Below are 24,978 nucleotides of genomic sequence, written 5' to 3'. Positions count from 1 at the left end.
TGAAAATGCTTTTTTAATAGTCACAATTTACTTTTAATTTTAGTCAAAATAAGTACCTACTCAGAGAGAATGAGATTTTGGATGCAGCCTACAGTAGATGTTGGCTGCATTTTGAAGTCTTATTTGTGGGTTAGTGATTTTAAATATTTTCACGCACGGGGCATTTAAAGGAGGCTCGACTGTCAAACAAACAAACTTCTTAAAGAGCATGTTTGCTTGCTGATGGCTATGCTTTAGTGTACTGACATTCAACATGGTGAAAGTCATCTATGAGAAGCTTGACCTGTAAGAAAACTAATTTAAAGCACCACCATGACTGTGTACACTAGTGATGGCAAAACTAATATTGTGTCACTGATTTTTTTTCCCCTTTTAACTGTATCATAAAAAGTGATCTGTATCACAAATACTGACTGAGCTTTGCCAAAACGCACATTGAAGATTCTGAGGCAGATGAGACTAAAATTGAATTATTATCAATGGAAAGAAGGTTTACCTTCCAATATGACAAAGACCCAAAGCACACAGCAAAACTGACCTCACAGTGGCTGAAGGAGAAAAAGGTGAATGTCCTTGTATGGCCTATAGCATGGGTTGGCAACCTAAGGCACGCGTGCCAACAGTGGAACGCAGAGGTATAATCGCTGGCACACGAGCATTAGGCAAAACTGCATACTGACGTACATTTTGAGGTAATAACTTCTCACAGTCACACAGCCTGTTATGAGCTATAAATACTATTAAAGTGTGAGAATTAACTTGCGCTAGTCTACGGATGTGCTTGCGACCGCTGCACATACTAGGCACTTCAGGTCAAAGCCTCTACGGTCTAACAGCCCTTGTCAATGTTAAAATGACTGAGATGGCCAATTAAATCAAAGTAGGCGGGGTTTACTGTTCACAGAAGCAGAGCGCGAAGCGTCAATTTAATGTTAAAGAGAGCGAGGTAAGATAAAGCTGCAAATCATTTAATATACGTCTTTTAATGATACGTTTATGATAGAAATGTTAAATGACCGAAAGCTAAATCCAGTGATGCAAACTACTCCATTTTATTTTTCTCAGATATGGCCACTTTTAGAGAGAGAGAGAGAGAAAGAGAGAGAGAGAGATGTGTAAATTGTCTGCATCTGTCTCTCTCTCTACAAACAATGAAGCTGAGTTTAGTTACTTAAAAACAGCAATTTTAACCTCCTCGTTGCTGAGAAATATAATGTAGTGATTCACTATCGATTTATAAAAGTTGCATGGCAGTGCTGACAAGTTTATGAGATTCTGAATTTTTCTTTTTGCACAGTGCGATCTCAGATCTCTGTGTGCCAGTAGTGTGTGTGTGTGCGCATCAATTAAAGCAACGCATTAATATAGAACGGTGATTAAACTGAACGGTTTTAATGAATTGGCCTTGTCACACACACACATACAGTGGTGTTCAGTACGGTCACACTGTATATCTGTTATTCAAGAAATGGGGGGGGGGGGGGGGGTTGCGGTGTTGGCATAGTGGTTAACCAGAAAAATAAAAAATGGCACGTACTGCCGAAAAGGTTGCCGACCCCTGGCCTATAGCCAGAGCCCAGACTTAAACTCCATTGAAAATCTGTGGAATGACTTGCAGACTGGAGTTCACAAATGGTCACCATCAAATTTAACTACACTTCAGCAGTTTTTGCAAAGAAGAGTGGGCAAATATTGCAAAGTTTAGATTAGGGGTCGGCAACCTTTTCAGCATTATGTGCCATTTTTTATTTTTCTGGTTAACCTCTGTGCCAACACCCCAAACCCCAATCCCCCGGGACCAGGATTGAAAACCACTGGACTAAAGGCTGTAATTAAAGCAAAAGGTGATTTAAAAAATAAAAAAAAAACATTCTGGTATTTTATTAGATTTTTTTCTGAGATGTTGGTGTTGTATCTTTCACTTGGATGTTATAAGTTGAGTAAATACAGCTGGATAAAACAAAAACTGTGTGCGTCTTCATTTCAGGCTGCAAAGCAACAAAATGTGATTATTTCAAAGCGGGGTGATTCTTTTCTATACCCACTGTATATTATCCATGCCCAAGTACTGTTTAATTATGAGGATGTTTATGCAATCAGTTACAGCAGGATAATGCAGCAGACATTTTTTGATTAGGCATGGCTACCCCATGGGGTCCAGGAGGGATAGGAGTCTGTATAACCAGCTTGCTTTGCTTTCTGATCCTGTTCCCCATTACAATTGCCCCTGTTAAATTCAATAAAGTAAATATTTTGGTTTTCTTTTGGAACACATATACATTTTTATTTTATTTATTTTTTTTTACACTCAAAAACTTAAAAAACATTAAGTTATTTTACTCTCTATAATATGTAAGCCAGCTTCATGTTCCAGGGTTTGGCTTCTTATTACTTACTGAGAACAGGGCTCTAACTGTATCCTGTGGAGAGGAGGGCAGAAAGTAAAAAAAAAAAAAAAAAAAATGTTTGCTGTGGGAAATGTACATTCACCATACCTTCTCTTTGAAAAAGCCAAAAAGAAAAGGGGAAAGAGGTCAGTGAAAAGAAAGGTAAAATATCAAGAATAAAAGGCAAATTGGTGATACATTGCTTCAAGCAAAAAAAAAAAAGGCATCTAATTTTTCAAACAGTTTTCTGATTCTAATTTGGACTTAAAACGGGCGGATCATAGCTAGTGAGTCAGTTTCTCTTCAACATGTGTTGTGCCCCAAGAAAAAGAACTATCGACTGTATTACAATAGTGGCAGTATTTATTAAGGTTTTGTTTATCATCGCCTCACTTGGACAAATACACCAGTTCTTTCGCAGCCACAGAAAAAAACTGTGGAGAGTGGGATTTGATTTTGTGGCTGCCAGACTGTGAATTAATTTTAAGTTCTGGTTCTTGTAATTCCAATTTGTGCATGCTGCTTATTTGGAGTTCCACTGTATACAAATCAGGTTTGGGCAATGCAACATCACAAGTTCCCTGTATAGTTTTCCATGCAGTTATTTTCAAAGAACAAGAAAAATTTGGTTGCTATTGTAATTCAATTCCCATACAAAATGTAACTCATTATTTTAATACAATCAAAGCATAAAATTTTGCCTGCTTTAATAAATGTGGAGCAGATTTTCAAAGACTTTTAGAGATTTAAACTCTGCAGTGTTCCAAATAAAGGAAACAGCTTGCAAATAAAAGCAATGATAAACGCAAATGAGGTGCAAATGCTGACTTCTCCGTGTGTAAACATAGACTGGTGTGTATAAATGAGCTTGTTGTTGGTTATGAGGGTGTTGTACAGAGATAATTTGTGGTTCATTGGTGGCTATATTGAGATGTAACATCTTTCCTAATTATCTCCACTGAGAGTCCATGTTTAATTGGAGTCATGTGGCATGAGGACGCACACACACACACACACACACACACACATGCACAAACACACACACACACACACACATCAAAAATATGCATTTACATAAAACACATGCAAGTTCAATGCAAACATAATAAGAGAGTGTGATTAGGAGTCTCACATCTGACATTGTACATCACAAGGATTGGTCTCTGCTGAGCAGTTTCTTTCTCCTGTTGGTACTGTCTGATCCTACATTATAGCTTAGGTGCTTTATAAGGTAGGGCATAGCTCCTCAACCATCTCTTTCTTTCTGAACAAACAAAAAGCAGTGATTGAACTCAGAAAAAGTGTAGAACTGTCATGTAAACTCTTTGTGTTAGAGTTGTCACTTCATATTGCACTATTGTTTCAGTCTAAGTCTGGATTTCAAATAGTTAGTTCAAGCAATGGTAAGCAAAAGTTCTCTTGTTATTTCCTCTCCCATTTATTGCTCTTTTCTCTTTTGAAGACTGTAGTAATAGCTGCTGAAAATTCTGTTTTCATTACATTACAGTTTACGGATTACATTTCATTACAGATTACAAAATACATGCTTTACAAAGTAATTCAGCATAATCCCGCTTATGCAATGGTCATTTGCCAGCATTGACAAGTTAGTAAGTGTATCTTAAGTGTGTAAGTTGAAAGGTAAAAATGTGCAATTAAAAATATCTTAATTTGTGTTCCAAAGATGAACAAAGTTCTTACAGGTTTGGAACGACCTGAGTGTGAGTAATTAATGACAGAATTTTAATTTCTGGGTGAACTATCCCTTTAATCTGAGCAGTGTTTTGTGTATTTGCGCAGTTGTGCATATGCACAAACAGTTTCACTCTGGCTCAGGAACTGCACCCATTAAGATTATGATGTATACTCAGGTGTGTGCACGTGTATTTGTCTATAGCTAAGTGAGCATGCATTGTTTGTCTGTGTTTGATAGTATGTATGTATGTATTCTTGTATGTATGAGAGACTGATGTAACAGTGGTGAGAGAGCTCTGGTAGAGTATGTGAGGGCTGCTGTGGGTAGATTCCTGGTGCTGGGGAACTACATCAATAACCACACAACATACACCACAAATGTCTTCTCAACCAGTCCCTGCAGCCTCCCACAAGCCCCCACAATCACTTTCTATTTTCTCACTTCAGTTCTCTCACTCTTTCTTTATAATCTAGGCCAGTGAAATGTGCTTATAATGCAGCTGACATATTATGAATAGGATGAAACATTATGCACATTCAGTGCTCATGTCAGGCAAGCAAACACTCACACACACACACACACACACACACACACACACACACACAAACACGTTTTGTAATAATGTAGAAATATTTAACAAATATGAATTATTAAATAGCAGCTTCAGTGATTTTCCCATAAGATTTCAAATTTATTTACATTTTTTTTGCTGAGCTCGGTGTTATGAAAAAGATTCCCATCAACCCTTTGCTTCAACAAAGACAGGTGAAATCTATATGAACTTGTGTAAAAGACTACTGACCTGTGCTAAAGGTTACTGAGTCCTTTAACAAAGTATATAGAGATACAGAGCTCTCTTGGTGTTTGAGACATTCATTATACCCCCACAGTGGTGATTCACCCTCCTAACAGCATTATTGAGCACACACACTTATAGTCCAACACATCCACACATGTAGTTGTTCATTATCTGTCTTTGTACAAGGAGATTTTCTGTGGATTGTCTTGACATAATAAGGGATTGCAGTGAAACCCTCACTAATATAGGTTTGAGAGCTTTCAAGTTCATTCAGTGTGTATGTGTGTCTGTGTGTGTGTATGATGCACGTTTTCTACAAACACTATTTGTGTGCATGGGAAATTGTATTTTTTATATATATACTATAGCTTCTATATTGCATACTGCAATTTCTCATTAAAATACAATTTACTATAGCAAAATCTTTAATATCTCTAATTACATATTTTTTAAAGGGGTCATATGATGCGATTTCAAGTTTTCCTTTCTCTTTGGAGTGTTACAAACTGTTAGTGCATAGATAAGACTAAAGTCTCAAACTCAAAGAGACATTCTTTATAAAAGTTAAGACTCGACCACGCCTTCCTAAAATGCTTCATTTAAACACGCCCCCATATGTCTACGTCACTGTGTGGGAAGATTTGCATAACACCGCCCAAATGTTCATGCAAAGAAAGAAGGCATAACTTTGATTCTCACTGTTGCTGACACTGCCGCACTATCGTGGAGACATTGTATGTTTCAGTGTGAAAGCGAAACTACTTTGTTTGGCCTTCCAGTAGAGGACACAACTAGAAATCAGTGGTTAAGTTGTATTTACAACACTTTTCCAGAACAGTTCAACCCAAATATTCAGATGTGTGCAGCGTATTTTACGGAGGACTGATTCATGAACCTGGGAAAGTAGCCTACAATGCCATCTACACACAAAGGCTGTTTCTATAAAGTGGGGCAGTTCCAACTTTGCAAGGACAGTCTGGCGCTTCTGACTCACAGCCTGTAAGTACATTTTCATATTTAAAGAATTTGCCACTGACGATTCAAACGCGAGTTTTGAGCAGTGTAGAGTAGAACTTCTTGTTTGTCGTTTCTCCGATCACAACATGGTTTTATGTTTACGTGGCACGATACGCAACGCAACGTGTAAAAAGACAGTATAAGTCATTTTAATCAGTAATTATGTCCCCACTGGATGCAAAAAATGCTTCGTTTGTAATGGGTTTTATTAGTTTTGTCTCATCGCACCGGGACATGGTACACAGTATGTTAAGGGGCGTAACATTACCGTCAAACGCTTGAGGCACTGGAGAGCTGGCCAATCAGCAAACACCTCGCTTTTCAGAACGATGAGCTTTGTAAAAATCGACACGTTTCAGAAAGGCGGGGTATAGAGGAGAAACAATAATGTACAGTATGTGGAAAAAAAAGTGTTTTTTTAACCTTAAACCACATAAACACATTCCATTACACCAAATACACAAAATAATGTTCTTTTTGGCAACGTCATATGACCCCTTTAATCACAACTTAATTCCAAATACATTTACCAATATTACAATTTTGACTAATACTGATGATTGCTTTTATGTCATGATCAAAACTAAAATTCTATGCTATTTTGTCAAATAAATGAAAGATGTACATATTTAAAATATCAAAACTAAAACAGTCACCAAACTTGTACAATTGTATTGATGCATCACAACATTATAATGTATGAAAAATGGATATTAATTTCAAAATAATGTTATGAAATAGTTTTTCAAGAATAACTTTGTGTGCATTAGATGACTAAGCAAAATAAATTATACTGAATTAAATATAATATATTGACATGCTGTGGCAAAACAACAAAACAGGTGTGAGAACTGTCTTTGTTTTGGTCCTGTGTGCATCAGATTTGATTCAGAATAATTTATTTACCAGCGCTCATTATGATAATCCTATAAATGCTATCATGCAATTTGAAAATCCCATCGGCACAAATGCAGCATTCTGCAGCTTAATGTCACATTCATATATCCAGTTTCATTACAATCACAGCCAAAGCAGCTCTGTGACAATACTGAATGAAAAGATCATCCAAAGATTTCTGAGGATGTCAAAATGTAAATTTTAATTACGTTTTTAGTTTTTGCTACACATTTACTGTGCAACAAAGATACAGCTATTGATTTGTTGGCTGTATGAAGACTGACCAGTCAATTATCACGGTTCTCCACTTACATGTGTATTGTCAGGAAAAATATCCTATATTTCACTAAAGCCTCTGGTTCTTTGCATTGTCTCTCTCTATTATAGACCGGTGTGTCATCATGATATCCTTCAGTCACACCACTCTGTCTTCCTGTTCTCTCTTTCTTGCTCTCTCTTATCAGATAGTGTTGGACACTCTCAGGGGAATGCAAGCTGGCACTGGCCTGTCCCATCTGTCAGACAGAGGATGAGGAGGAGTGAGGGTGTGTGTGTGTGTATGCGTGATCACGTTGGCATGTGAATGAACATGATGTGTGTGTGTATATATATATATATATATATATATATATATATATATAATATATACACACAAACACACACAAAGAATGTCTGGTGGGATGCATGCATTGATTTATTTGGAAATAGTGTGCTGTGCTAATGCAAGAAGTTATGAATTATGTCTGTGCTTATGTTGGATGGAAAGAAAGATACGAGAAGAGATGAATGCATTCATTGGAAGACAGAGGGAGAGAGAAAAAGAGAATGAGTTATAAACTGTCACCATTCTCTGCATAATTAAACTCTATTATGGAATGCCTGAACTGCTGAGGTACAAGTGTGTGTGTTGTTCAGTGCTGCCCCCTGCTGTAAGTAATGTGTCAACATCACCTCATACAGACAGCAGGTGTGCTTTTTTACATAGAGGACAGGTTGTTCTGCACAGCCGGAATCAATGTTTTTTCGCGAGCAATCTTCTTTGCACATTTCGCAGTTCAAAAAGAATTCAACATACTCAACAAGCCGTGCCTGAAAACATGCAGTTGTATAGAGAGTGGTGTGACTGAAGCATAAGGATACCGTATGAGACACTGCAAGAGATGCGGCTGTAACATAACCAAACAACTTTTGAAATTAACACAAGATTTTAAAGAAAAATATGGTGTTTAAATGCAAACTATTGCATGATGAAATGTGCTGCCTTGTTTAAAGTGTGACTCAGCACTTGATGTTCCAAAGCATCAGCAACAGCAAAATCAAAGAAATCTTAGACGTTATTTATCTAAGATTCATGTTGGTTTTGGAGGGCTGTTTTTATTGTGATCATTTTGAATTGCAAGATGTCAGAAAACCCAATAAAGCATCATTACTCCCACTCCCAGTATTGTTCACAACATCTCTGCACGTCGTTCCTATCCATTTATAATCTTCACAGAGGAAGAATAAATGATTGCATTGCTCGCTGCTGCCAGAAAGACAGCAGGCTTTTTCTATTAATGCTTTTTAATCTAGTCCACTTTGCATTTAGGACTGTTAGAATCACACTCGAGTAATAAAAGAGGAGAGCCATTCTCCCATGATGTCCATGTCTATTGATTTTCAGTTAATGCAATTCATTTGACATGTTTACAGTGTATTTGTTGCATTGCAGCTGTCTGGCTCTATATGGTGCAAACTGAAAGTCAACAATATAGACTTAATTTGATAATTAGCAATTTGGGAAGACTCTGCGGGAACTTCAAAGCAATAATATTTTATGATCGATGGAAGAAATAATTAGAATCACACTGTGAAGGAAAGAACCACTAAGCCTCAGTGAGAATATTGTAGATTTTAATCATTCAAAAGTCGCAAGTATTGAATGAGTGCGTGTCTGACATGGACAATAGTTAGAGATGCAGTGGACTAGTCATATTTGCAAATTGATCGACAGCTAGTATACAGTAGTTTGGGACAGTAAATATTCAAACACTGCACCACTGTTTCAATCTGCAGATGATAGAGATAGCACTGAGATTCATGGAAGGAAATTAAATAACAGAGGTGAAATTCCATCTAGCAACACATAAGCAACTGCATGAGGTTGATGCACATCCGAACAGGTCAGTTCCCCAGAGCGGCCAGACAGAATTTCGGAGCAAGCTCGTAAGCGGCACACATATTTGCTTGAATTAAAAAGTGAGTCATGATATTTTAGAATATCTGCTCCATTTGACAGTTAATTTACGACTACAGCATGTGAAGTTTTTGACTGTCTAATGGCTCTCATGTGTTTCTTAGCTGTATTTCAAACTCTCTACTGAATGACCCACTTTAGGATAACATTTTAACAGAGCGATGATAAGATATTGATCACAGCGTCACCCTATGAATAGGCATTCACAAAACATGTCAGTCTTATGAACTACAATGGAGGGAAAATGTAAAATGTTGTCAATGTGCTGGTGGAAAAGCTCACAGACGCCTGCGAGAGCACCCATCAAACCATCACTGTACTCTCTTCACAAGATATCTGTGCTGTTATCTGATAATGACAAAGGATATCAGTCCATCAATCACAGCTAGGATGCCTCCAGCAACTGTCAGAAAGAAGGACTCAGAGAGAGAGCGAGAGGGGGGAAAACATTCTTGGGGACCGTGAGATGAGAGATGGAGGTGACACATGCATGATTACGTTCTGCTGTGTTCCAGTCCCCTCATGCAGCAACGGCCAGTCGGCCCTGCGAGGAGATGGAGACGTACTCGAATCGCAGGTGCACGGAGGTAGATGCTAATGAATCTGTTCCAGCATGATGTTAATTAAGATTAATGAGGGGAAAAGGCCTGCGAGCGAACAGTGTCCAACAATAGAAAAATCCCGTGAACCATGTGAACAACCATGTGTATAAAAGAGAAGGCTGTGGCAGATAGTTTACACTGACTCTAAATAAGTGTAAAAAAATGACAATGGGACATGTTGGAACAGGTTTTAAAGGAATATGTCACACAAAAATGACAATTCTGTCATTATATGCTCATGTCGTCCCTAATCCGTTTAATGTAATAAAAAAATTAACCATTTTTTTTAAACATAGACCACTGATTCTCCTGCAGCTCTAGAGCAGCTCTCGAGTTAGACATGGTGCTGACAATTTTCCTTTTTGGGTGAACATTTCAAGATAAAAAATGTGAAAGTTTATTGTAAACACCCCCCACCCCCCCCCCCACAAAACTTGAAAACATACTAAAGTATTGCAGTGTTGTTAACTAAAAGTTTTTGGTAATTTAAATAAAGCTGAAATAAAATATTATATAAATATTAGTTTAAACAACTATGGCTTTATATAAATATGTAAAAAAAAAACTAAAAATTACAGAAGCACATAAAATTACTATAATGAAAATATTAATTTAAAATATTAATAAATACTACTAAAATAACACTGTTTATAGTGAAACAGAGGAAAGTTGAGTTGAACTTGGCTCAAACAGTGAATGACAGATGCCTGAAAAACCTGATTAGATTTGAAAATCCAATTTTAGATTGGCCTCATAGAAACTGTATACGTGTATTTATTTTTTTATTTATTTTTATCACTGGCAGATGCTTAAATGGACTCTGAGGAAAATGACTTCTCACTGAAGGGATGAGCTGAGGGAAGGGCTGTTGCCTTGAATATAAATTATTTCATTTGGGTATTCCAGCACTAACTGGCACTCCCCTAAGTACTGTTATCAATATAATGAATTGAATATGGCTTGACAAAACACACACTAGAGTGGGGACTAGACGTTTGACAGCAAAGCATCCTTGTAATAGCACCATTTCAAAGAATTTACTTTTATATAATACAACAAATTTGTTCTACTCTATGTGGTCAACAGTTCAGTACTCAAATTACCTTGGAGTGGTGTGTTACTATTTATTTAAAGAGGTTCCAAGTAAATAAGATGTATAATAATAAAAAATTTCAATGTACCGCATATTTTTTACATTCACAATGCAAAGCTGCTTTCACCAGTCCACACAGATGATTTATGTAAATTAATCTGCCAAAACAGGTAATTCAGAAATTGTCATAGTTATGAAGTCACAACCATGAGCATATTTAAAACATGATGCCACATATTAACACAAGGTATCCAACCACCTGGCACTCCCTGTTGAGTAGTTTTCACATATATATAGACCGACAGATAGATAGATTATTAAACTGTTCTTCCCACTAAAAAAAGGTTCTTCTAGCAACGCTGTGAAAACTCCCTTTTGGAACCTTTATTTTTAAGAGGGAAGGGGAAAATATACAATGGCGTGAAAATATAGATTATGGCCTTTTTAAGGAAATGTGAATTCTCTAACTCACCTGTCAGGGTTTTCAGTTTAATTCCCCTTTGACAAATTCCTCTTCAGAATATACTTATCTGAAGACTTTCCTCATGAACTTAAAAGAGCTCTCTCCTGATAGAAACCACTGCAGATGTCATTATAAAGATGAGCACTGCTCTAAGTAAAGAAAGAGAGATAGAGAAAACTGCATTCCCTGAGGGATAGGCCTGGGTCTTCAGCTCGATGGGCTAATCATAAAGCCCATCAGGCTATTACAGCATACAGTTACAGGTTCAAGACCTTTGAGACTGCCTCTGATGCATAAAGCTGTGAGTGCCTTTGACAAATATGGCTGCCTAGCTCCATGTTGATTTTCTAAGGCAAATTATCAGGGCAAATCACTCTCTGCGGTGGTGAATTTCATTACACCAGAGCACTTGATTGCTCTTTTTCTACGCTCATTGAATGTGATCATTGGTAATTAGCACTGGGGTGGTGACAAGCATTTCTGAGAATATGTTTGGACATGCAAAAGACACAGAAAAAAATGTGTCTCTCAACTGAAACTCTAATAAGAAACAACTTGTCTTTCAGGAAATACAACTCATTGTTTGTAAAATCCATCACACAGCCAAATGAGGTTAGAACAAGTATATAAATGCTGTTTGCATGATTTTAGACTCTATTAAGGATGAATCCATGACTCTGACTTACTTAATATTTCACAATATGTGTAAAGTATTTCTGTGTGTGAATGACCTGAAAATACATTAGGTTTAGATGATGTTTCTTTTTATTAATATGTTAAATATAAATTGTAGGTTAATATAATATACTAAACCGAGAATATGAGTTGTTCAGCAATCAACTATAGGCTGTCAGTTGTATCTCATTATTCACTTGTATCCACTAAATCAGAAATGTATGTTCATTTAATGCACTGATGTGAAGTGTGGTAAATGAGAGCTAGTTTTGGCTGGCTGTCCATAATAGAGGTGCCTGAACATAAAACTGACTCTCTGGAGAGCCTCTCAGAAATATTAAACAGAGAATAAGAAGAGTTCTCGAGGACAACTTATGCTGGAGGATGGGTGAGAAAGACTGAAGGAACTTCATGGTGTTTAAAAAACTTCAGTTATGGGAATGACTAAGATATTCAGAAAACCCCAAAAATATACTACACTGTAAGATAACAAAATCAATAGTAAAAGAGAAATGGCACTAGTAATTTTCTACCAGGCCATTATCTTGTAAGTTTACGCACATTTCCTAACCCTAAAACACAACTCGATGCAATATGTAATTCAAAATACAGGTAAACCACTTATGACAAATCAATGCAGAAAATTTCTTCATATTAACACAGTAAACTGGGTGTCACGATCTCCAGCTGGAGGGCCCATGAACTCCACCAGAGGGCACTCCACCCCATGAATCTTGCCACTCTCGCAGAATACATTTCCAGATAATCCTTTGCCGGTCTCATCATCACTTATTGCATTCACCTGTGTCTTGTTACCTCCATCAGTCTCATCCCATTTATAGCCTGGTTATCCATTCATTCATTGCTCAGTATTGTCTACCCCGGGGTGGTGAACGTCGGTCCTGGAGAGCTGCAGCCCTGCAGAGTTTAGCTTCAACCCTAATCAAACACACCTGAACAAGTTAATCAAGGTCTGAAGGGTTACTAGAAAGCTACAGGCAGGTGGAGATTTAATTACAGTTGGAGCTGAACTCTGCAGGGCTGCGACTCTCCAGGACTGGAGTTCGCCACCCCTGGTCTAGCCTGTAGCGTTCCCTAGTTCCCGTGTTTTCTGTGTTTTCCTTGTTCCTTGTTTAGGGCCCTATGAAATCAGTTTTAATTTCTCCTAAATTCTGTTTTTTCAGTTTAAATTTTTCTGGATTCTGTTTTTTTCATTTGAATTTTTCTCCACTCCTTTTTAATAGTTAAATTAAAATGTATTAATCAAAAAGCATGTCTAATTAATTAAATTACCAAATTCTGTGTTTTAGCATGTGTAATTATTTGAATGCATTAAACAACTTAATTTATTCTTTTTTTTTTTTCTCAAAGTAGCCTTATTTTTTCTCCATCAGAAATTCTGTGTTGTGTATATCAATTTTTCTGGTTATCAAATCAAGGCATAAAACATTTCATTTATCTTTTAATTATTGAAAATTAAGCAAACTTTTTTTGGCAAACAAAGGGGATTTACTATTAAAATAAAAACATGGAAGAAATGTTGTGATTATTCCTTAAAAAATAAATTCATTAAAAAAAAAGTTTATTTCATTTTAGAAGTAGTAGTAGGCTATGTACATTCTACTGAAAAATAGACTTCAAATCAAACCAGACTTTTATTTTATCGGGTTGCCGTGAACACCTTTACAGTTCTGTGTATGTGATATGACGCCAGTTTTACTCAAATCAAATGGTCAAATGCTCATGAAGTGACTCTCAGAGCAGTTCTGGAAATGTTGTTCATGTGTTTAGGTCCTCATTTAGTGAGAGGGCAGATGCTGAAATCACAGCGAGCATCACGCGCACTTCAGTATGTGGGTAATAAGCGAAACCACTGCACCATTCATTAACGGAGACACGCAGAACATGCAGGATTCATATTTAAATTGACTTTTGCGGCTTAATAGTTACAGATACTAGTCCATATCATGATTCAAGTTAAGTGTAATAACCTACTTTGATTAATTCATTCAAAATTTGACAAATTCCATGGATTCCGCGATTCCGTCTGCGTTTTCTGCATCATGGAAATCACAGGGCCCTACTTGTTGCCCTGCCTTGATTTAGACCTGGACTGTTTCTGATTTCTTATTGTTTGCTACCTGGCCTGACCTTCACCTGTATTGTGGATTACTCTTTTGTCTCGCCCTGGATTATACCTGTTTGCTGTTGTTTGACCCTGCCTGTTTTGACCATGATTTTAATAAAAGCCTGCACTTCGCATTGTTACAGAATACTGAGCCAGCGGCTTTATTGAGCGTCTCAGGCCAACCATGGACCCAGCACTCAGGTTAGTTTGCCTCTGTCAGGGAATGCGTTCCCTAGAGGACCACTTTCAAGACTTTCTGGACATTGCTTAGCTCTCTGATCTCCTGGACTTCATGTTGATTTACTTTTTCTGTTATGGACTAAATGAACCGTTAAACCCTGGACACAGTGCTCCCTGTAATGGCAGTCACCATTCTATGTGTTTGGGCCACACACACCACCGCAGTTCCCCCAGAGTTGGCAGCCTCTGCTGCAGAACCTCCCAAGGTGGTGGCGTCTGTTCCAGTCCCACTTCCAGTCCCAATCCACTTCCGAGCCTGCTCCAGTCCCAGTGTTTAGTAAGGAGTCTGCTCCAGAGCCTGCTCCAGCTCCCTTGTCATGGCCAGGTATGCCATTCCCTGTTCCAATGACTCCAGTTCCCTCGTAATGGCCAGGAGTGCCTTACCAATGACTCTAGTGAGTCAAGCTCCTCCCGAGGTGGCGGTTTGTGCTGCAGAAACTCACGAAGAGGCGGTGGCCACTCCAGCTCTGTCACTATCTCCAGCTGGAGTGCCCATGAACTCCACTAGAGGGCACTCCACCCCTGACTCTTGCCACTCTCACAGACTACATTTTCCATAATCCTTTACCAGACTCATCATCACTTATTGCATACAGCTGTGTCTTGTTACCTCCATCAGTCTCACCTTATTTATAGCCTGGTTATCCATTCATTCATTGCTTAGTTTTGTCTAGCTTGTAGTGTTCCTGTGTTTCCCTTGTTGCCTTGTCTTGTTTTTGACCCTGGCCCTGACCTTTGCCTGTTTTGTGGATTACTCTTTTGTCTTACCTTGGATTATACCTGTCCGCTGTTGTTTGACCCTGCCTGTTTTGCCATGATTCTAATAAAAGCCTGCATTTGGATCCACTACTGCATTGTTACTCCTCCAAACGTTACACTCAGCCCTATATTTTACAGACTTTTCTTAGAGTGTAGGGCTGTTAGAACCTGCAATTAATTGTTTAACACCATTAATCCTTTTTTTTAAACATTGTTAAATACATTTATTAAATTGTAATTGTTCTGTTTTCTGTGAAATACCCAAGAGTGAAATGCTGTGATTCATAGAAATGTGAAAACCAGTCTAGTGTTGCAGGTCAGCACCATCCTTATTCAGATGGTATTTGAAACACAAGCAGAAACCTGTTAAAAGCAATTATTATTTTTCATTATTCTGTTTAGTAACACTAGCAATACAAAAATATAATATTTTACTTTTATTCAAAAGAATGTGTTAATTAGAAAAAATAATAATAATAAAATAAATAAATAGTAATAATAATCAAACATTTTTATTGACAGCCCTGGAATATATATTTAATGTAAAAATGGCAATAAATTCTCAGAACTCTTAATACAAACTTGCTGTCTTAATCAAAATCAAATCCATTTCTGGTGATTCTGTCTGTTACTGCAATCCCAAGGTTCCTAAATGATATACTCACTGTAAACAAAATAATATGCACATCATACAAAGCCCTAAAGCCCCCTAGCTCTTTGTATTTGAGCAAATCAATAACCTTAAAAATAAGTTTCTGCCGTTTCTAATAAAAGATGACAAAACTAATAAATAGGTTGTGAGGCTGTAACTCAAATCACATAATTCCTGTCTGAGCGTGTAAAATAATAAAGCTAAATTGCAAGGTACAAGTGATCTGAAATATTATCAATACGAGAATGTCACACTTTTCTATGAAGTATTAACATGCACCTTTTAGGCATCAGCATATTACTTTTCAGATTACTTTGCCTTAAAGGAATAGTTCACACAAAACTGAAAATTCTCTATATTTTACGCTATGTATGACTTTCTTGGTATGATTTTATTTATTTTTTTGTGTTTCCATTTTTATTCTATTGTAAAGCACATTGGACAACCATGGGTTGTAATTAATGGCACTATATAAACACATTTGCCATTGCCATTTTGCCATTGCCATCTTATGGGTTGGCTAATGTTGGCAAAATATACCTTTAAATATCCAGCTTAAACCTTGATATATTTATATGTCCAGCCTCAAAGACTGCATGTATCATGAGATAGTGCTGCTGATTTGGTTTTCCACTGTAATCCTGGTAATCCTGGTAAGGTGCTGATTTTGCTGTTGGCTTGAAGTAATGACTTAAAGTTTCGGAGATAAACGTGTCATATAGATACAACTGGATGGACACATTCACTAGCCAATGCCACTAAAAATAAGAAAAGAGCCATTTATTTCTCTAATATTTCAATGAGTATCTATAAAGAATGATTATGACGAATGATTCATACTGACAGAGACCTGCTTACTGTACTGTATAGCTAAATTAATCACTTGCCTCTGGTAGTAGCTAAAATAATATAGCAGGGAAGCTGTTAGAAGCTTTATATCCAGATTTTACAGAAGACTGCAATTTTTATAAAATTCACATTAGTTCTACACAGTTCATCCTGCACAATTCCTTTTCCTGGTGCCAAACAAGGGGTTTCATCTCAGAACTGTGTTTGGGCTCAGTCTCCACTGTATAAAAATATTTCAATGTTCATCATACTGTTACTGCCAACAGAGGTCACTGCCCTGTCCTCCAATTACTGGCTAGACCATACAAAAATGGGATGCGAGTCCTGCACTTTTAAATTAATTAGAGCTATTTTTAATATTTGAAGGCAGCTGAAAGCTGCTGAGTATTTATGGACAAATACAGACCGGTGGAAATACAATCATGTGCAGCTTTTCAGAATGCACACAAACACACCCGGAATCTTCCTCTCAGTCACACTTGTGCACACACACACACACACACACACACACACACACACACACACACACACACACACACACACTCACACTGTCAATCTGTCACACAAATATAACACATAGATACACACCTTTTGGCCCATGTGTCTCTCGCTTGCTCACACACACACACACACACACCCCCACACAGGCACACCAGGGTTGTGTGCCATTCAGAAGTGAATTGAGAATGGCTTTTAAATTCTGAATAGAAACAGAACAAGAGGATTCAGAAATGCAATTTGAATTTAAGTAGAATTAAAACAAAAGGAACTGACACAACTGCAGCAATATAATATTCATATAATTGTTAACTAGAAAAGAAAAGCTCATCATGACAAACATTTATTTATTTATTTTTTTAATAACAGCAGTTTGGTTTTATACTGTATGTCTTACAAACAGCCCAACAGATATACCAATAGAATGATAAATAGATTTAAATATTTCTAGATAGAAAGATAGATAGATACATAGATAGATTAAGCCTAAACATTAACTAAAATGAAGTAAAATATATATATATATATATATATATATATATATATATATATATATATATATATATATATATATATATATTTACTTTGGCTATTTTAGCACTTTAGTTTTAGCAACATAAAACTATATAGACAAAAAAACTACAAAAACATGGCAAGCTTACTAAAACTTTAAAATTCAACTAAAAACAGAAAATATAAAAATAAAAACTGATTCAAAATATGAATACAATTATAATATTATCTTGATATAAAATAGCACTGATATACAGACAGATACACTGTACATTTTTAACATATAAATTTGACAGTAAAATTACATAAAAAATTAATATAAATTTAAATATAATTTCTTCTTTCCACCATACAAAGGAAGGCTGATTTATAGTAAAATGTTACAGCTTTTTTGGGGGGTAAAAATGAAAAGCATTTTTACAGTGTTGAAAAAGGTTTGAAATACCAACAAATGGAATTTGTATTTAATATCTATTAGTATATTAGTGTGTTTAATACATTTTTATATAACTTTTCTTTTTGACTTTTAATTCCAATTACATAAATCTATCTTCCTGTCAATACAATTCAACGTCCTGTGGGTGTGGCCAGATGAAATTCAATTTTACAAACTTACACCTTTCTGCTCAATCACACACACACAGGATCTCCAGTCACACGAACGCGCACTGCTGCATCTCCCAGTCTGTCCACATATACAGCATAAAGTGATTACCTTCAGATAGGACAGCGGAGTGCTGAGCACTCACGTTCTCTGCAGCATTCAACACCCAGATGTCCAGCAGAGGACAACAAAATGACCGGCTCGGTAGGAGGAGTACGATAAAAAACAGACAAAAATCCTCAAGAGTTGGCTACGCTCTCAATATAGCTCACCTTTTCTCCTTGCGCCAGGCAAACCCCGTTAAGGATTTATACAAATTAACGATTTGTAAAAATGACTTTGTTAGCGTTCTGTGGAACACAACGACAGCAAGCAACGGATGATCCCAGGTTAGAGAACAATTTGGTCGTAATGATCGAGGGTTTTAAATCTCTGGTGCCTCTCCGTTTTGGCGGCTAGACGCTAAGTTGCGTCTCCTGGTCTGTAAGGGGGAAAAAAGCGGGAACGTTCCCGGCTGGATTTAAAGGACGGGAGGAGGCGTATGAGGAAGCGGGCTATAATAACTATCTTGATTGCATAGTGATAACCCAGCGGCGCATGCACAGCCGCTTTTAAAATATTCCTGCCACCGTCCACAACTGCAAGTTTAGCATTCAACACGTGTCGCGCGAGTGATGAAGAGAGAGAGAGAGGTTGCTAGGTGACGGGGCGTATATACTGAATTTTAACAAAATAACTGGAGAGAGAGACTGAGTGAGTGAGAAAGAGAGAAAGATAGAGTGAGAGAGGGGAGGGAGGAGGTAAGGAGGGTGGGAGAGAGCTAGTCAGCAACATGTAGGCAGGCTGAGCAAAGAGAGGTCGAGACTGTGTGTGCGTACAATTTTTTACGGGTTTTTTTTCTTTTTTTTTTCTTTTCTTTTTTTTTTTTTTTTTTACGTCGGAAACATACCGGGTGGAAACGTCTTGGAAATGGGCAGCAGTGGAATGGATATACAAGTGACGAGGTGCTGCAGGGAGAACAGAGCGTCTGGATCCTGAAAAACAGTGAGTATGCTTGTTGGTTTTTTGCATTCTTGTGGGGTGTTTGGTCAAGTCCTCAACGGATTTGTGCCCTTCAAATCGGCAAAAGGGACAAGCGCGAAACACACTTATGCGTCGGCGCCTGAACGCTCCTGCGTCTCGCGCGGATATCCACTTTGATGGATAGGAGACAACCGGCCGGTGCGCGAGGGGTTTGACCCCTCTGTCATTGATGCGCGTGCACATAACGCAAGGTCTCTCTCTCTCTCTCCCACTAACCCGACTATCACCTAGACATCCGAAGCTCATATAGGATAGTAGTGACTTTTACCCTACGGGCTCAAGAATAGGGTCTTAACTTTATCTCACAGACATGGGTAGAGCCTAGTATGCTTCCTCCCGGAGAGCAGCCGTCCACGGAGGAGAGCACGTATGTATAGCCATTCCGTATTCCAGTGTTTTGTCTGACAAGTGGTCGCTCGAATTTCCTGGACAGACTGTTAGAAATAGTCTTATATAGGCCTATTAACTGTTAAATATTTTAACGTTCATGTGAAAACACTGCAGTTTTAATGCAGTCGTTTGTTTCTCCTTGTATGTTTCTTGTTTGAGTTGCGATCAAATGATAATCAGTTATGTGTAGCCGCAAGTGCAAAAATACCGCGCGAAATTTCAAGGTTTTTTTTTCAAAACCTGTTTTTTTCCAAATATAAAACACAGAAATTCTGTCATTGCTGAAACTCAAAGGAATATAGTTTGTTTTTGAAGTGTAGCATATTAAAATAGGTCACACGTCACAGTATAGTCTTTAATAAATGTAATGCTTTTCAAAGGCGAGAATCCAATCCAATTCATTTCATTAAGTCTGTAATATCAGAGCCAGTGTGCCAGTTTAGTAGCCTAATTGAGGTGCTTTCTTTCTTGTAGCTCAGATTGTCTCCTTTTGTGTGCCACTTGTTATACTGGGCAATCAAGATCCAAGAAATCTGCATGTGTTAGGAGCAATAAGCTTACTTTTATTGTTCAGCGGGCTTAACATTGCTGCAAATATCAGAATGCTTTGATTGCTATGACTTCCATATGGGTCCTAGGTTCAATTACTTTTGGTGCAGCTGCTGTTCTACTCGTTTCTCACACCCAGCTCTCAATGTCCAGGTTTTATATAGGGTACTCAGTGTATTTGATAGCACTTCACAAAGCCTTCAGTCACCTCCTTCCTAAACGTTGAAGTTGTGCTGGTGACCTGTCTGAGACATTAGAGTTGGTTTGACAGTCTTAGACAATTCCCCATGGGAAAGCCAGGTTTTTGCAGGAGCCACCTAAAGGTGGCTGACAGGTTTGAAGGTGGCAGGAAGATGCCGGTGATACTGGAGGAGGGGGTCACCGTTTGGACTGTCTCAGAGATTGCTGCTGCTTCAGAGTTCTCCCCAGGTTATAGTTGTTGACTCCAAGAACATAACCACCCACCATATAAACACACACAAATAAATAATAAAAACCTCACATGCTTCAGTTGAAGCAGCACAGCTTGAGGGCATTTTTGAGACTACTGACCAACAGGAATCTGGCCTAGAGGTCTTGAAAAGGCACATCCCAGGGAGAAAGTGGGACTGAAGCCAGACTGCGTCCTGTTTTCCCCTCGCCTTTTCAAGCCCCCTCCCTACGGGATTCGGTGCTTGCCAGACCCCAGCTGTTCTGAGGAGCCACCTCCTACGTCCAACCCTGTCATGTCTATGCATCAGAGCTGTGTTACATCATCCTAAATACAAGACTGAGACTGACTGATATTTTTTCACAAGACTTAAGAGCAGTTTTAAATTGACTACATTTTCTAACGGTGGAATTTTTTTTTTTTTTTTTGCAGCAGGGCGATCTCTATATCTGCTCTTAAGCCAGAACTGAATAAAGATAACATATTTTGACCCATTAGAAAATTTTAATTAAATTTTTTTAATTTGATTTAATTTTAATTTGATTTGAAACCACTTGTGTGACATGCTTATATTTTGCAGAACATCATTTAATTGTGTGATGAACAGAAGTGCTCTGCCGGATTAGGGTGTGGATACTCTTTTCAAGGCCCGACAGAATGTATTTGCCTCTAGTCTGTAGTATGTTAATATCAGTTACACAATAGATTTTAATCATACCCAAAACCCCCCAGAAGGACTTACCTTGACCTTTAAACTTAATTAAATGTCAAAAAAGAGATATAGAAGCAATTAGCCTCTCTATATTCCAAAACATGTCTCAACTGGTGTCCATAAATGGGCTTCTAAAATCCACAGAGATACTGAATATTTCTATATCTATTATTTAACTAGTGAGATGAGACAGGTAAATGAATTTTGTAAGCGGATCCATTAAAGGCGCGTCAAACCTTTTCACCATGGTATGGTTTAAATAACCTCTATATCCTTCAGTTCCTACTGTCTGAAGCTCATAGGCATATAACACTGGAATTGAATTTAAATGAAGAGGATGGTAGCGGTTGGCATTACTTGTTAACATAGGATTTGTCAACATAACTATGCAAAGTGAGACTTAAAATCTCGGCAGTGTAGCTTCTCTGAGAACTAGAGTGCTAATGATTTTTAGCAGCTCTGCCTCCTGCTTTTCCTGTTCTTCTCCTTGACTATACCTATTTGTTGATGTTGTCTTCTCACTGCTCGGGATCACTGGGAGGAACAACTCGGGCGCTGGCTTCATCTGAAAATAGCAGGCAAAAAAAAAAAAAAACTATGTGTGCTACCGGGGAAGACGCTGAAGCAGCAAAACTGCTAGCTTTGAAGCACATAAAGCATATGCTTGTGTGCAATAATTTCATTTATATATTTTAACCAAAATATTAACTAGATATTGATGCCTGGGACTGGCCCACTGCGAAACTGAGGAGATTTGTCTGTCTTTCATATGATTTTAACATTATGGATGCACCAAGGAAAGCAGACATTGTTCATTTGCGGCTAATGAGAATAAATGTAGTTAAGTTAAGTGATATTATGTTCAGTGTGATGTACCAAACTCTTTTGGAAGCCCTCATTGTGCACATGTAGCTTTTAAATAATGGAAGTCACTGTCTCAATTATGTGGTTTCACCTTACCTTTTATTTTTACCTTTGTTTATAAACTCCTGTCCCCAGGTAATTGTAGTGCAATTCCCACTCCCAAGTAAGGCTGTACGATTAAACCATCAGCAGAAAAAGAAAAGAAATAAAACCGTAAACAGCCAAAGGACGTAACTTAGAATGGGAGATAGATCGGTGTGTGAAAAGGAAGAGAAAAATCAAAGATGATGTCACACAGACCCAGGCAGGTGCTGGTCATTCAAAAGCTAAATGCAGGAAATATGAAGAGGCATATCTTGCTCTCGGCTTCACTCACCATGTCTATATCGAACGCTACAGTTGTCGCGTCACGCTGCAACAGCTCTACACTGGACTCGACAAAGCGACCATTGCAAATCATTTGTGTCAGTAAATAAATAGAACAAGGCATCAGTTTAATGTCGGGTTTTGTTGGGCCGCATCCAGTGTAGACAGTGTCACTGATTATAATGGGTTCTACTGTATTTTGCCCCTCGCGTCTGGTTTAGACACAGTGTTTAATGTCGTTAGTGAGGAGGAAAGCCTGTGTGTGTCCTGTGCCTTAGTTTGTGTGATTTGTTACTGACTTCCGTATTAATGTTTACACCAGGCTTATTTATTTGTCAGTTCTTTATGTTGTTATAATTATTACATGCTTACAAGGTTGGAAGTTCAACAAATCAGTCAATATACTGTGATTGTAGTTAAATAAAAATGTAACTCATATCAATTCATGCATCACCTAATTTCATCATAACATATAGGCCTGGCCTACAAAAAAGAACATTTACGTTTAACCTATCTAATATTGTGTTGGTCATACTATACAATGATTTATAGCTTGTCTTTGTTGAATAATACATAACATAAAGAGCTTTAAAAAATAATTTAATATTAAATCGCAATCGCAATATTGTTAATAAAAATTGCAATTAGATTATTTTCCAAAATCGTTCAGCCCTACTCCCAAGATACTCTCAGAAAACAATAAATTTGACTTTCGATCCAACTTTATGTCAAGGCAGGGTTTTGGCTCTTCCGCAAGGTCGACCTCAAAGGCATGCGACAGGAAGTCAATGGTGCAACGAAGCCACAATTCCAAATAGCTTAAGCCTTCCATCATTTTACGCTACACTCTCTCTCAGTGACAACCTTGACAATATCACCATATTGTATATCACTTAAACAAACCCCTGATTGTTGAACCCAAAAAAATGGAAATTAAACATTTTATGAAGTGAGTGAATGATCTAAAATCTTTGTTCAGTTTATCATCTATTTCCGACTAGTGTTTCAGCTTTCCTTCTAGCTATTCAATTTCCTGTTTTTGCTTTATTTGGCTGTGAAAACACTCAGACCCCCCGCGGTATCGTGACAGAGTGACCCGATATTAAAACACAATCTCTTCCAATGCACATCAGACATTTTCTGTCTAATGGTCCTGCACTAGGCTGCCTGGCAGCCAGCATCGTTCCACACGCTCTCTCCCAGCCGGTCTTTTCTCCACCCCCTGAGGTATCTCACCCAGACCCAGATACGCTCTGATCAATGTGAATTAAAAACTCCACACTTCCTTCTTAATACCAACAGAGACTCCCCAGATGTATTTATTCATCTGATTTTTAGTTTGATTCCAGAAAGTGCACTACTCTCAAGTGATATGTGGTGGAATGATGTCTTTGTCTTTCGACCGCTGGGCTTGATTGCTCATCTAAATAAGTACCTTAGTGAAACGGGAACAAGGGCAAACCGCTATTTTGCACTCTGTTAACCTCGGGGCTTGAAATCAGCCGTAAATTTCCCTTGCTTATCGGACAGGCGTGAATGTGTTTTTTTTTTCTCAGGACATTGATTGTAAATCTATTTTTGTTCCAATGTAAACCAACATTTTATCTGTGCATTTGTGCTTGATGAAGTCTGAGCTCTGGAGTCCAGAGCCTCTGAAACCAAATCCAGCCAAGCTCATCCTGGGTTTGAATTAATCTGACATGATATCTTGTGGAGGCGGGAGGATGTTAGGGTGGGGTTTGCAGGGATTCCCTCCTTCTCTTTCCCCTGAGCGAGACAGACAGAAACCGGCCCCCCGCAAGCAATCAAAATTAAATCTCAGGGGCCTCCACAGATGTCATTTTCAACGTAGGGCAATATGGCTTGCTGCTGCCACTGTCAATTTTACTCTTTCGTGCTCCACTCTCTCCTCCCTCCCACTGGGCTTTGGGAGATGATTCAAATTAAGCACCTCACCTATGCAAGTTTTTTTTTGTCTCCTGAGTGTGATACAGCTTTGTGTTTGATGAAATGGATGAGGTTTTTTTTTTAAGATCTTTTCATTTTGTAACTCAATGAGGAATCATTCATTTATTATGAATTCATGGCAAGAGGCTTCTTTGTTTTGGACAGGGCTGTTTTCTAATGTTATACCAATTTATGGTAAAAGTGTTGTTTGCTGAGGTACATCCAAAAAAAAAAAGAGTTCAATAGGAATTTTTTATTGCTCTGAGGTTGCTCTGTCACAGCTCAGGGGACTTAATGGGAGTCTCAAATTCTTTTAAAGGAATATTCGGTACAAGTTAAGCAAAAGTATTTGTAGTTAAATGTTCATTACCATAAGAGGCCTCAATTTTCTTTCTTTCTTTCTTTTTTTTTTTTTTTAAGAAAAAAGTTAAGGTCGCAGTGAGACACTTACAATGGAAGTGAATGGGACCAGTTTTTGGAGGATAAAAAGCAGAAACGTGAAGCATATTTTATAACCACACTTAGATTA

General features: G+C 37.8%; 1 protein-coding gene across 3 annotated transcripts in view; it reads left to right on the top strand.

Annotated features, from left to right (window-relative positions):
- The first annotated feature begins 18,116 nt into the window (after positions 1 to 18,116).
- The window catches only part of grin2da (glutamate receptor, ionotropic, N-methyl D-aspartate 2D, a), an 83,143-nt gene continuing 76,281 nt past the window's right edge, over positions 18,117 to 24,978 (top strand). The window contains exons 1-3 of one of the 3 annotated variants that reach the window (XM_042776457.1): positions 18,117 to 18,312; positions 18,399 to 18,497; positions 19,086 to 19,152. The gene's annotated coding sequence lies outside the window, so the exon portion shown is untranslated. Of the gene's footprint in view, positions 19,153 to 24,978 lie in introns of all 3 variants that reach the window. The other 2 variants (XM_042776455.1, XM_042776456.1) reach the window with 2 other exon arrangements.

This window comes from Cyprinus carpio, chromosome A19, assembly GCF_018340385.1.
Source record: "Cyprinus carpio isolate SPL01 chromosome A19, ASM1834038v1, whole genome shotgun sequence".
In the NCBI taxonomy this organism is placed as follows: Eukaryota; Metazoa; Chordata; class Actinopteri; order Cypriniformes; family Cyprinidae; genus Cyprinus; species Cyprinus carpio.
This window is presented reverse-complemented; position numbering and strand designations above follow the sequence as displayed.